Source organism: Hordeum vulgare, chromosome 7H, assembly GCF_904849725.1.
Source record: "Hordeum vulgare subsp. vulgare chromosome 7H, MorexV3_pseudomolecules_assembly, whole genome shotgun sequence".
In the NCBI taxonomy this organism is placed as follows: Eukaryota; Viridiplantae; Streptophyta; class Magnoliopsida; order Poales; family Poaceae; genus Hordeum; species Hordeum vulgare.
In genome coordinates, this window is record NC_058524.1 from 333,622,989 (window position 1) to 333,637,932 (window position 14,944).

Here is a 14,944-nt window from a genome sequence, read left to right on the forward strand (position 1 = left end):
TCATGTTGGTATTTATGATGATGATACACTTAAATTACATAAATTTTATTACTCATGTTGGTATTTATGTTGTACTAATTTCATTTACTCTTTGTCATGACAGGTGTTGAAAGATGGTGGGAAAGGGTCGAAAGCACTCCGCTGCTCCTTCTTCGTCGGCGGGTGATGGAATGGGTACTTATATAGTCCTGTTGTAGTCATGTTGTATGCATATTGGTATTTATATACATTTTATTACTCATGTTGGTATTTATGTTGTACTAAAGGTACACGTGGCCGCGGGAGAGGTAGGGCGGTGGCTGCCACGCCTTCTGAGGTGGAGGCTACATGGTCTCCGCCACCACCCCAAGCTGATTCACCTGAGCACAGGACTTCTAGGGTGGATTCGTCTGAGGTGGAGGCTACACGGTCTCCCGTTCACGAGCCTCTGGTCGACGAGCCTCAGGTCGACGAGCCTTCGACCCACGAGACTCGTGTCCCAGAGGCTTCGTTCCAGGCGACTCCGGAGCAAAGCAGGGATGAGGGTACATTCCGAGAGACCCAGTGGGATACCTGGGCTGATCCAAGTAGCCATGCTGGTAGCGACGACGAGCTGGGTGAGGGGGCTACCGTCTACCAGAGTGGGAGTTCGGGGCTCCCGCTCGTGCCGGCGACCCCCGAGCAGAGGTGGTCGATTAGGCCAAATAGGGACAAGTAAGTTAATTCACTCTTATTTAACCTTTTGCCTTCGCGTTTTCTCAAATATCTAATGTTTTGGCTTTAATTTGTCATATACCGTAGGTGTTGGATTGTTGTCAAGGGTGTCCGCAAGCCCAACAGCGTCCTTGGTGTGCTTTGCCGTAAAAACTTCCCAGGGTTTGTTACGTTGCCTGGTCGGGAGCGAGAGGTAGGAATGACCTGGGAGCACTACTTGGGTGCCCCGGCCCCGCCGGAGGTGGAGATCGACGGTGTTTTGTGCCACACGAGGGCCGACATGGTGATCCGACAGCTCTATGTAATTTCTCCTTCACACAATTATAAATCAACCATAGCTATTTATTGTACTAATCGATGTTGTCTCGTTTGCAGACCTACTATAGGTGTGAGGAGGGATACGAGGGGGACGCGGCAAAGTTTATCGAAACCGAATGTCGCCGCCTACTTCAAAACTTTCGGCACGAGGCTCGGGTGCAGGCTGTTCGAGACTACTATGCCACGCAACATATTAGGATTGACAAGGCGAAGTGCCGTTTTGCAAAGATGGAGAAGGAGCATTACATGAAGGTAATTACATATTCTTAAGGCTTTGTAGTTAGTTTCCTTGATTTGGTTCTTACACGCTCAAATTTCTCTTTATTAACTTAGGTTCCCCCAAGATGGTGTGTGGATAAGATGGATTGTTGGGAGGCCATGGTGGATCAGTGGTGCTCCGAAACGTTGGAGGCCAGCCACAACAACGCCAAGGAGAGGCGTGGCAAAATGGTTGGTGTGCCACACCATCAAGGGAGCGTCAACTTAATCCAATTTGGCAAGAACTGGGTATGTGGTTTGCTTCATGCCTCATGCAATTCATTCTTAATGCTATCTAGAGCCCTTTACTAATACAATTTTCCTCTCTCTCTCTTTTAGGCGCGTCACAATAAGACGGAGGTGCCACAGATGTACGACCTGTATGCGATGGCCCATACTGCCTCATACAAGAAGGTCAAGGCATTCTCTGAGTCTGACCTCGAGCATCCAGAAAACTTCACCAACATCTCCTCCCACCACAAGCTTGTGAAGTACAGAGATCACGGGAAGGAGAGGAAAGGGGAGGACTTTAACCCGAGCAAGGGGCCTATAGATCCAGAGCTGGTGATGATAGCTGGCAATGGGAGGCCCCATGGCTCGATCACCATTGGAGACGGCCTTATACGTTGTCCTAGCACTCTCCGGCAGATAAAGGCACGCCAAACAAGCTCCTGTCCGGAGATAACACGTCATCCACGGCCAGTCGAGATCGCCATCGAGGTTAGTTTAATGGACTCAACTATCTTTCCGCATTATGTTGTGCGTTGGAACCAATATGATTACATTGCTAACAATGAGTTGTGTTGCAGGCTGCTATTCAGAAAGAGAGAGAGGCAATGCAGGCGGCTATGGCGGAGAAGGATCAGGAGATTAGGGAGCTGGAGGAGAGGACGACTGCATTGGTGGAGGCGGAGAGGGCATGGAATGATGCATCTAACAGGGCCATATACGAGCTCTTCGTGGTAAGTTTCTTCTTCATGTTATTTCAAATCTTGCATTTGAATGTCCGTTTCATTAATAAATAAAAAGTTTGACTTGTCGAAACCAAAAGTACAGTCTATGTGCGAGAAGAGCGGCCAAGTCCCTCCGCCAATGCCAGTCATTAACGTGGCGGGGACGGTGAGTTTCATTTTAGTGCAGTGCTCTTAAGAGTGTCCTAATGCTAACGACACATTGCAAACGATGTTTGGTGCAGAATATCTCCCGAAATGCATCGCACGACCGTTCTTTAGTGGATCCTTCTCCAGGGCAGCCTTCTCCACGTGAAACAAGCCAGAGCCACCGTGCTTCACCGTCGTGATGACGATAATGGTATGTTATTTCTAGTGTTTTAATAAAAAATAGCTAGACTTCCATTTAAATGACATAATTAGCATAGTTAGCTCCAAAATGGTTTAATAAGCATAGTTTGCTCCGGAATGGCGTAATAACCTTAGTTAGCTCCAAAATGGCTTAATAAGCTTAGTTAGCTCCAAAATGACCTATTTAATAAAAAATGACCTATAGTTAGCTAAGTTCTCTCCTAAATGACATAATAAGCCTTACGTAGCTGCAAGATGACCTATTCCCCCTAACTTATGTATTAAATGGCCTATAATTAGCCTAGTTAGATCCAAAATGGCTTAATAAGAATAGTTTGCTCCGGAATGACCTATTTTACCCAAGTTAGCTCTGAAACGATCTATAGTTAGCTAGGGTTCCACCTAACTAACATAATTAGCTTAGTTTGCTCTAAAATGGTGTATTTAATAAAACGTGACATGTACTTAGCTAATTATCCTCGAAATGACATAATTAGCTCCAAAAAGGCATTCTTAGCTAATTTAGCCCCAAGAAGGGGACAAGAGGAGAAGAAAGAGGAAAAATGAAAGGAAGGAAGAAGAAGAAAAGAAGAAGAAGAAGAGAAGGAGGAGGATAAGAAGAATGAGAAGAAGGAGGAGAAGGAGAAGAAGGAGCTCCTCCTTCTCCTTCTTCTTCCTCCTTCTTCCTCCTTCTCCTTCTCCTTCTTCTTTTCTTCTTCTTCTCCTCTTCCTTCTCCTTCTCCTCCTCCTCCTCCTCCTCCTTCTTCTTCTTTTACTTCTTCTTCTCTTCTTGCTTCTTCTCTTCCTCTTCTTCTACGTAGCTTAGACTCATCCAAGAAAGACTAAATTGGCTAATTATCCTACAAAATGACATAATTAGCTTAGTTAGCTCCAAAATGACCTATTTAATAAAAAATGACCTATAGTTAGCTAAGTTCTCTCCTAAATGACATAATAAAGCTTATGTAGCTGCAAGATGATCAATTCCCCCTAACTTAGGTATTAAATGGCCTATAATTAGCCTAGGTAGCTCCAAAATGGCTTAATAAGCATAGTTTGCTCTGGAATGACCTATTTTACCCAAGTTAGCTCCGAAACGACCTATAGTTAGCTAGGGCTCCATCTACATGACATAATTAGCTTGGTTAGCTCCAAAATGGTCTATTTAATAAAACATGACCTATACTTAGCTAATTATCCTCGAAATGACATAATTAGCTCGAAAAAGGCATTCTTAGCTAATGTAGCCCAAAGAATGGGACAAGAGGAGAAGAAAGTGGAAAAGTGAAAGGAAGGAAGAAGAAGAAGAAGAGAAGAAGAAGAAGAGAAGGAGGAGGATATATAAGAAGAAGAAGGAGAAGGAGCACCTCCTTCTCCTGCTTCTTCCTCCTTCTTCCTCCTTCTCCTTCTCCTTCTTCTTTTCTTCTTCTTCTCCTCTTCCTTCTCCTTCTCCTCCTCCTCCTCCTCCTTCTTCTTTTACTTCTACTTCTCTTTCTCTTCTTCTACGTAGCTTAGACTAATCCAAGAAACACTAAATTGGCTAATTATCCTACAAAATGACATAATTAGCTTAGTTAGCTCCAAAATGACCTATTTAATAAAAAATGACCTGTAGTTAGCTAAGTTCTCTCCTAAATGACATAATAAGGCTTACGTAGCTGCCAGATGACCTATTCCCCCTAACTTATGTATTAAATGGCCTATAATTAGCCTAGTTAGATCCAAAATGGCTTAATAAGAATAGTTTGCACCGGAATGACCTATTTTACCCAAGTTAGCTCTGAAACCACCTATAGTTAGCTAGGCTTCCACCTAAATGACATAATTAGCTTAGTTAGCTCCAAAATGGTCTATTTAATAAAACATGACCTATACTTAGCTAATTATCCTCGAAATGACATAATTAGCTCCAAAAAGGCATTCTTAGCTAATTTAGCCCAAAGAAGGGGACAAGAGGAGAAGAAAGAGGAAAAATGAAAGGAAGGAATAAGAAGAAGAAGAAGAGAAGGAGGAGGATAAGAAGAAGGAGAAGAAGGAGTCGAAGAAGGAGAAGGAGCTCCTCCTTCTCCTTCTTCGTCCTCCTTCTCCTTCTCCTTCTTCTTTTCTTCTTCTTCTCCTCTTCCTTCTCCTTCTCCTCCTCCTCCTCCTCCTCCTCCTTCTTCTTTTACTTCTTCTTCTCTTCTTGCTTCTTCTCTGTCTCTTCTTCTACGTAGCATAGACTCATCCAAGAAAAACTAAATTGGCTAATTATCCTACAAAATGACATAATTAGCTTAGTTAGCTCCAAAATGACCTATTTAATAAAAAATGATCTATAGTTAGCTAAGTTCTCTCCTAAATGACATAATAAGGCTTACGTAGCTACAAGATGACCTATTCCCCCCTAACTTAGGTATTTAATGGCCTATAATTAGCATAGGTAGCTCCAAAATGGCTTAATAAGCATAGTTTGCTCCGGAATGACCTATTTTAGCCAAGTTAGATCCAAAACCACCTATAGTTAGTTAGGGTTCCACCTAAATGACATAATTAGCTTAGTTAGCTCCAAAATGGTCTATTTAATAAAACATGATCTATACTTAGCTAATTATCCTCAAAATGACATAATTAGCTCCAAAAAGGCATTCTTAGCTAATTTGGCCCGAAGAAGGGGACAAGAGGAGAAGAAAGAGGAAAATGAAAGGAAGGAAGAAGAAGAAGAAGAAGAGAAGAAGAAGGAGAAGGTGGAAGAAGAAGGAGAAGGAGGAGGAGAGAAGCTCCTTCTCCTTCTTATCCTCCTTCTTCTCCTTCTTCTTGTCCTTCTTGTTTTCTTCTTATTCTCCTTCTCCTCCTCCTTCTTTTTCTTCTTTTTTTTGTCCTTCTTCTTCTTTTCTTGCTTCTTCTCTTCTTCTCTTTCTTCTTCTACGTAGGTTATTTTCCCCAACAAAGACATACTTAGCTAATTATCCTCCAAAATGACATTATTAGCATAGTTAGGTAAAAACATCATAAGAACCTTGGTTAGCTCATTCAAATGACTAATTTAGCTCCAAAATGACATAATAAGGTCAAAATGGATTAATAATCGTAGTTGGCTACAAAATGACATATTTTATCCAAGTTAGCTCTAGAATGACCTATACTTAGCTAAGTTCTCTCCTAAATGACATAATAAGGCTATGTAGCTCCAAGATGACCTATTCCACCTAACTTAGTTATTAAATGGCCTATACTTAGCTGATTTCTCTCCTAAATAACCTATATACTTCTTCATCTAGTATTATTCTTCTAACTTCCTTATTTGTCATTTTGTAGATTACATTCACTTCACGGGAAGCTTGGATTATATTGATGGAATGCTTGAAGATGATTTCCTGTACCATGGCTTCATGGAAGCTAGTATTGAAACTATTGTAGTATATGGATATATATGAAACTTTGTATGCATGTGGATGAAACTGGTGTAATATATGGTTTCGTACGGATGCAACTTGCATAATATGTATGTACTATGGATGAAAGTTATTTTAATATGGTTATGAGTACGGAATGAAATTTATTTATGTCAAATATATATATATAACCTGATTATTGTGAAAAATGCTGGATATAATAAGAAATAAATTAAAAAGGGGTTGGTTCCCCCCTTTGCCGTCTGCCCCCACGTGGCAAAGGGGGGATGGCAGACGGCAAAGGGGGAGAGAGGGGGCTGGTTCCCCCCTTTGCCGTCAACCCCCACATGGCAAAGGGGGGATGGCAGACGGCAAAGAGGGGAGAGAGAGGGGCTGGTTCCCCCTCTTTGTTGTCTGCCCCACATGGCAAAGGGGGAACCAGCCCCCTCTCTCTCCCCTCTTTGCCGTCTGCCCCCACATGGCAAAGGTGGGATGGCAGAGGGCAAAGAGGGGAGAGAGGGGGGCTGGTTCCCCCCCATTGCCGTCTGCCCCCACATGGCAAAGGGGGGACGACAGACGGCAAAGAGAGGAGGCCTGTCGTTAACACTTAACAGAGTCGTTGGTGTATGTGCCGTCCCATTTATTTTGCCGTCTACCCCCTGATGGCAAAGATTCTTTGTTGTCCGCTTTAAAAAGGAAGACGACAAAGAACCTCTTCACCGGATTCTTTTTTACCATATGCTGACCGACGACAAAGCCTTTGCCGTCACTGGTTGCCCCCTTTGCCGTCTGCCATGGCAGACGGCAAATTTATGAATTTCAGTAGTGCCTGGAGGCGCACACAGTTCGATGACGATCGCGCCGGCACACGTCCGGGCTACGGAGGAAGCAACGCGGACCATCACCACGGCAGGTGGCACGCACACGACCCCGCAGGCAGCCACCACACAAACAGGTATGAACACCACCGCGGGGGTGGCTTCGCAGGGACACCCAGCGTGGGAGTCCTCGCGGGGCACAACTGTTGTCCGGGAGCTGCTTCGGGCGTACGTCTGGGTCTGGGGACCGGGGACCTCTCGCGTCGGACACGGTGGATGCACCCTTGTGTCCCAGCCGAGAGGCCCCAGCCTAGGAACGGAGGGTGGAGCACACACCCATGTTCTCGGGCCAGACGATCCTAACCTGGAGGCCAGGGGTGGTATATCTGCCCCTGCTTACGGGGCGCGTGACGCCCGCCTGGGGACTGAGGGTGGATAACACGCCCATGTCACGAGTGCAGGCTTCGTTCGATCGCCAGTGGGTGTTCGGGTACCCATCGTTTCCCTCAGGTTGGGCTAGCCCGGCCCTGGGGCATGGCCCAGGGTATCAATTTGGAAACCTGGGGCGCCCGAGCGAGGCGCGTTGAGTCAACTCCCCAAGGACTCAGGTCCTACCATCTGGACGAGCTCTCATGCCAGTGAGCGTTGGGGGCTCCACCCACGCTCGAGGGCTAGCTCAAGGCGGACCGTGCCAAGCCACTACGAGCCAGGGGACCACGACTGAGGCACGCGCCTATGAGGCATGGGGCCCCCGAAGCGTCCCTGGGACTTGCATCAACCCGTAGCACCTCTGCATCGTCCTTCAATCCTTCCGGAATCTACTTCATCCCGTGACACTCTCACGTAATAACGAGCCGAGGTTGTATACGCCTAGGATCCCCCGAGGACGCGGAAGTGGTCCATCCCACGACGAGTGGATGACCTATGCTCCGCTCTGGGTGAAGACACATGCAATCTGCTCAGTCCACCAATGACTATGCCCACAGCTGACCCAAAAGGAATCAGGCGCTTATGCATCGGGGGTAGGGACACTCAAGAGGCCAAAGCATCCTCGCGACCTCCCAGATACACCCCCACCGTGACACTCTCATATAATAACGAGCCGAGGCTGTATACGTCTAGGGCCCCCAGAGGACATCGAGGGGTCCATCCCATGCTGAGTGGAAGCCCTATGCTCCGCGCTAGGGGGGAGACGGAGGCGGTGAATATCTTAGGTGCCGGCATCGTCCGTTTCTCGTTCTTTTCTTGCGCTTCAAGTTGTGAACCTCAAGAGCTGCCTCTTTTGTATTTTGAGCTATCAAAGGCTCGAAGATATCTCTGCTTAATGTTTTGAAAAGAAAAGAAGGGCGGGAATTTCTTCTCTATGTTCTCTAATTTTACCGAAACTCGAGTTCTCTTTCTCCCTTTGTATTGATTGGTCTTTCTAGGGAACCTCGGGAGACCGCTGATACGTCTCCAACGTATCTATAATTTTTGATGGTTCCATGCTATTATCTTGTCAACTTTGGATGTTTTGTATGCATGAATATGCTATTTTATATCTTTTTTGGGACTAACCTATTAACTCAGTGCCAAGTGCCAGTTTCTGTTTTTTCGTCTTTTTGACATTTTCCAGAGAAGAATATTAAACGGAGTCCAAATGGAATAAAACCTGCGGGATGATTTTTTCCATAACAGAAGATACACAGGAGACTTGAGAACCAAGGCACAAGACCCCTAGCCGCGGCCTGGCGGGGGGCCGCGCCTAGCAGGCTTGTGGGCCCCACGTGGCTCCTTTGCCCTACTTCTTTCGCCTATAAATTCTCTAAAAATTCAGAACCACCAGAGAGAACCACGAAAATACTTTTCCGCTGCCGCAAACTTCTGTCTCCTCAAGATCCCATCTAGGGACCATTCGGGCGCCCTGCCGGAGGGGAATTCAGACACGGAGGGCTTCTTCATCAACACCATTGCCTCTCCGATGATGCGTGAGTAGTTCACCACAGACCTTCGGTTTCATAGCTAGTAGCTAGATGGCTTCTTCTCTCTCTTGGATCTTCAATACAATGTTCTCCATGATCTTCATGGACATCTATCCGATGTAACCTTATTTTGCGGTGTGTTTGTTGAGATCCGATGAATTGTGGATTTATGATCAGATTATCTATGAATATTATTTGAGTCTCCTCTGATCTCTTATATGCATTATTTCGTATCCTTTTAATTCTCTTCGAGTTGTGGGTTTCGTTTGGCCAACTTGATCTATAATTCTTGTAATGGGAGAAGTGCTTGGTTTTGGGTTCATACCGTGTGGTGTGCTCAACTAGTGATAGAAGGGGTAGCGAGGCACGCATCGCGTTGTTGCCATCAAGGGTAAAAATATGGGGTTTATATTGCATGAATCTATCCCTCTACATCATGTCATCTTGCTTAAGGCGTTACTCTGTTTGTTATGAACTCAATACACTAGATGCATGCTGGATAGCGGTCGATGTGTGGAGTAATAGTAGTAGATGCAGAAAGTATCAGTCTACTTGTCTCGGACGTGATGCCTATATGTATGATCATTGCCTTAGATATCATCATGACTTTGCGCGATTCTATCAATTCCTCGACAATAATTCGTTCACCCACCGTAATACTTGCTATCATGAGAGAACCCTCTAGTTAACACTATGGCCCCCGGGTTTACTTCACATCATATTTTCAGATCCACAAATTACTTTGTTGCACTTTTCACCTTCAGATCTCACCTTGCAAATAATCGTGAAGGGATTGACAACCCCTTTATAGCGTTGGGTGCAAGTTTGTTTGTTTTTGCGCAGGTACATTGGTGCCTCATCTTGATACTCCTACTGGATTGATACCTTGGTTCTCAAACTGAGGGAAATACTTATTGCTACTGTGCTGCATCACCCTTTCCTCTTCAAGGGAAAACACACGCAAGCTCAAGTGGTAGCAAGAAGAATTTCTGGCGCCGTTGCCGGGGAGTATTTAAAGTGAAGCTTATCCAAGTAACTATTGCAAACTCATCTCTTGCATTTACAATATTTGCCTTTTGCCTCTCATTTTCCTCTCCCCTACTTCTAAAAAAACAAAATTTACAAAAGTATTTTCCTTTTTCGTTCGCCCTTTTCTTTCGCTTGCTTTCTATTTGCTTGTGTGCATGTCTGCTTGCTAAGTCACCATGACTGAAAACAGCAAATTGTGTGACTTCTCGAATACTAATAATAATGATTTTATTAGTACTCCGATTGCTCCCGCCACTAGTGCGGAATCATATGAAATCAATGTTGCCTTGCTGAATCTTGTTATGAAAGACTAATTTTCCGGCCTTGCTAGTGAAGATGTCGCATCCCATCTTAATACCTTCGTTGAGTTATGCGATATGCAAAAGAAGAAAGATGTGGATAATGATATGATTAAATTGAAGCTATTTCCGTTCTCACTACGAGATCGAGCAAAAACTTGGTTTTCATATTTACCCAAAAATAGTATTGATTCTTGGAACAAGTGTAAAGATGCTTATATTTCCAAGTATTTTGCACCAGCTAAGATTATCTCTCTCCGTAGTGATATCATGAATTTTAAGCAACTATATCATGAACATGTTGCACAATCTTCGGAGAGAATGAAATTGATGATTAGAAATTGTCCCGCTCATGGCCTGAGTCTTTGGATGATTATACAAATCTTCTATGCTGGTTTGAATTTTGCTTCTAGAAATATCTTTGATTCCGCCTCCGATGGAACTTCCATGGAAATCACACTAGGAGAAGCCACGAAATTCCTAGATAATATCATGACAAACTATTCTCAATGGCACACTGAAAGGTCACCTACTAGTAAAAAAGTACATTCTATAGCAGAAATTAACTCTTTGAGTGCTACGATGGATGAGTTAATGAAATTCTTTGCTAGTAAAAGTTCTCCTTTAGATCCAAATGATATGCCTTTGTCTTCCTTGATTGAGAATATCAATGAGAGCTTGTATGTTAATTTTGTTGGTAGGAATAATTTTGGCAACAACAATGCTTATAAAGGTAACTTTAATCCTAGGCCTTTTCCTAGTAATCTCTCTAATAACTTTGGCAATTCCTACAACAATGCTCATGGAAATTACAATAAATTACCCTCTGATCTTGAGAGTAATATTATAGAGTTTATCAACTCGCAAAAGATTTTCAATGCGTCCATAGAAGAAAAACTGCTCAAAATTGATGACTTGGCTAGGACCGTTGATAGAATGTCTCTTGATATTGATGCTTTGAAATTGAGATGTGATCCTCCCAAGATTAATGTGTATGAAACTTTGAAAGCTATGCGTGTTTCCATGAATGAGAGTAAAGAAAGAACCGCCCAAATTCGTGCTAGACATGAATGGCATAAAAAGGCGTGTTCTCGTGATGAGGATCACGAAGATCTTAAAGTTCTTGGTGTGACTCCTATTGAATCCTTGTTTTCTAATGTCAATCCTAATTATGATGGGTTTGGATATGAATCCACTTTGGTTGAGAAACGCCCCAGTAATTCGGAGTCTATTTATCTTGATGCTAAAGGCACTAAAGTGGAGTAGAGGATATCAAAACTTTGAGTAATGATGAAATTACTACTTTGGATTTCAAGGAATTCAATTATGATAGTTTCTCTTTGATTGAATGTATTTCCTTGATGCAATCGATGCTAAACTCTCAACATGCTTATAGCCAAAATCAAGCCTTTACCGATCATATCGTTTATGCTATGATGAAATCTCTTGAAGAGAAACTTGACTTGGAGATATCTATCCTAGAAAACTTCATGATGAGTGGGAACCTACTATCAAAATCAAGATTAAAAACTATGAATGCAATACTTTGTGTGATTTGGGTGCTAGTGTTTCCGCTATTCCAAAGTCGTTATGTGATGTTATAGGCTTCAATGAGATTGATGAGTGCTCTCTTAATTTGCATCTTGCGGATTCTACTATTAAGAAACCTATGGGAAGGATCAATGATGTTCTTCTTATTGAAAATAGGAACTATGTGCGTGTAGATTTCATTGTGCTTGATATTGATTGCAATCCGACATGTCCCATCATTCTTGGTAGACCTTTCCTTAGGACTATTGGTGCTATCATCGATATGAAGGAAGGGAATACTATATTAAAATTTCCATTAAATAAGGGCATGTAACACTTTCCTAGAAATAAAATAAGATTGCCTATGAATCCATGATGAGGGCTACTTATGGTTTGCGCACCAAAGATGACGACACTTGATTCTATCGCCTTATGCCTAGCTAAGGGCGTTAAACAATAGCGCTTGTTGGGAGGCAACCAAATGAATTCATCTTTGCTTTTTGCTTTGTATTTTGTTGTGTCCACACCATCATAATTCTTTTATGATTTTGTTTTTTATGTTTCTTTTTGTGTTTGTGCCAAGTAGAACCTTTATGACTAGTTTTGGTGATGGTTGTTTGATCATCCTGAAAAAGACAAAAAGTTTGCGCTCATGAAATTATTTTTGAATTCCTATCCATAAAGATAATTTGAGTTGATTCTTTTTTGCTTCTGGTTGATATGCAAATTTTCCTAATTGTCATAAGTTTTTAGAATTTTTGGGATACCAGAGGTATACGAAGTATACAGATTGCTACAGGCTGGTCTGTTTTTTGACAGATTATGTTTTTTTTGTGTTGATTGCTTATTTTGTTGAAACCATGGATAGTATCGGGGGGTAATAGCCATGGAAAAGTGAGAATACAGTAATAGAACATCAATCTAAATAGAAATCAAGTTTACTACAGTACCTAAAGAGTGTTGGTTTCTTTTCTTATGCTAATGATATCACGAGTTTCTGTTTAAGTTTTGTGTTGTGAAGTTTTCAAGTTTTGGGTGATGTTCTCATGGACAATGGGATAAAGAGTGGAAAGAGATTAAGCTTGGGGATGCCCAAGACATCCCAAGCCAAATTCAAGGAGACCAAGAAGCCTAAGCTTGGGGATGCCCCGGGAAGGCATCCCCTCTTTCGTCTTCAATCCATCGGTAACGTTACTTGGAGGTATATTTTTATTCACCACATGATATGTGTTTTGCTTGGAGAGTCGTGTATTATAGGAGTCTTTTCTTTTTGTTTTGTCACAATCATCCTTGCTGCAAACCTTTTGAGAGGGGCATGCACTCATCGTGAATTTGCTAGAATACTCATTGAGCTTCACTTATATCTTTTAAGTTAGGCGATTTAGCTCGCATGTGCTTCACTTATATCTTTTGAGCTAGATAAATTTGCTCTAGTGCTTTACTTAAATCTTTTTAGAGCATGGCGGTGTCATATTTTGAAGAAATAAGAACTCTCGATCTTCACTTATATCTTTTTGAGAGTGCTCTCTCTAAGTAACTTGGTAATTGGCGTGTGCTATGAAAGTAGTCCTAAAGATGATAGGCATCCAAAGAGGATATAATAAAAAATTCCATATTCAAGTGCATTGATTAGTAAGAGAAGTTTGATTCCTCGCAATTAGTTTTGAAATATGGATATGGTAATATTAGAGTTATGTTAGTAGGGTGTTGTGAATCTATAAATACTTGTGTTGAAGTTAGTGATTCCCGTAGCATGCACGTATGGTGAACCTCTATGTTAGGAAGTCGGAGCATAATTGATTTATTGATTATCATCCTTTGTGTGGCGGTCGGGATCGCACGATGGTTAAATACCTACCAACCCTTCCCCTAGGAGTATGCGTTTAGCACTTTGTTTCGATTACTAATAAAACTTTCGCAATAAGTATATGAGTTCTTCATGACTAATGTGAGTCCATGGTATAGATTCACTTTAACCTTCCGCCATTGCTAGCCTCTCTAGTGCCGCGCAACTTTCTCCGTTGCACAAACCCACCATATACCTTCCTCAAAACAGCCACCATACCTACCTATTATGGCATTTTCATAGCCATTCTGAGATATATTTCCATGCAACTCCCACCGTTCCGTCTCATGACATGTGCCGTCACTTTCATATTGCCATTGCATGATCTTAAGATAGCTAGCGAGTTGTTTCAACGTCATACGCAAAGCTAGATCGTTGCACATCCCGGTACACTGCCGGAGGCATTTCATATAGAGTCATCATTGTTCTAAGTTTTGAGTTGTAAGTAGATAAAAGTGCGATGATCATCATTATTAGAGCATTGTCCCATGTGAGGAAATAAAAAAAAGAGGCCAAAGATGCCCACCAAAAAAATGAAAAAAGAGGCCAAAGAGCCCAAACAAAAAAATGAGAGAAAAGGAGAGAAGGGACAATGCTACTATATTTTTCCACACTCGTGCTTCAAAATAGCACCATCTTCTTCATGATTGAGAGTATCTTGTTTTGTCACTCCATATACTAGTGGGAATTTTCATTATATAACTTGGCTTGTATATTCCAATGATGGGCTTCCTCAAAATTTCCCTAGGTCTTCGCGAGCAAGCAAGTTGGGTGCACACCCACTAGTTTTCCTTTTGAGCTTTCACACACTTATAGCTCTAGTGCATCTGTTGCATGGTAATCCCTAATCATTCACATTGATATCTATTGATGGGCATGTCCATAGCCATTTGATATGCTGAGTCAATGTGACCATCTCCTCCTTTTTGCCTCACAACCTCCACCACACTCTATTCCACATATAGTGTTATATCCATGGCTCACACTCATGTATTGCGTGAGAGTTGAAAAAGTTTGAGAAAGTAAGAGTGCGAAAACAATTACTTGGCCAATACCGGGGTTGTGCATTATTTAAATTTGTTGTGTGGGGACGATGGAGCATAGGCAGACTATATGATTTTGTAGGGATAACTTTCTTTGGCCATGTTATTTCAAAATTTCATGATCACTTTGCTAGTATGCTTGAAGTACTATTGTTTTCATGCCAATAGTAAACTATTGTTTTGAATCTTACGGATCTGAACATTCATGCCACAAGAAAGAAGTTACAAAGGAAAAATATGTTAGGTAGCATTCCACATCAAAAATTCAGTCTTTATCACTTCCCTACTGGAGGACGAGCAGGAGTTAAGCTTGGGGATGCTTGATACGTCTCCAACGTATCTATAATTTTTTATGGTTCCATGCTATTATCTTGTGAACTTTGGATGTTTTGTATGCATGAATATGCTATTTTATATCTTTTTTGGGACTAGCCTATTAACTCAGTGCCAAGTGCCAGTTTCTATTTTTTTCGTGTT

General features: G+C 42.3%; 1 pseudogene; it reads left to right on the top strand.

Moving 5' to 3' along the window:
• LOC123408841 overlaps positions 1-7,346 on the top strand; it is a 68,565-nt pseudogene extending 61,219 nt beyond the window's left edge.
• Positions 7,347-14,944: the final 7,598 nt, after the last annotated feature.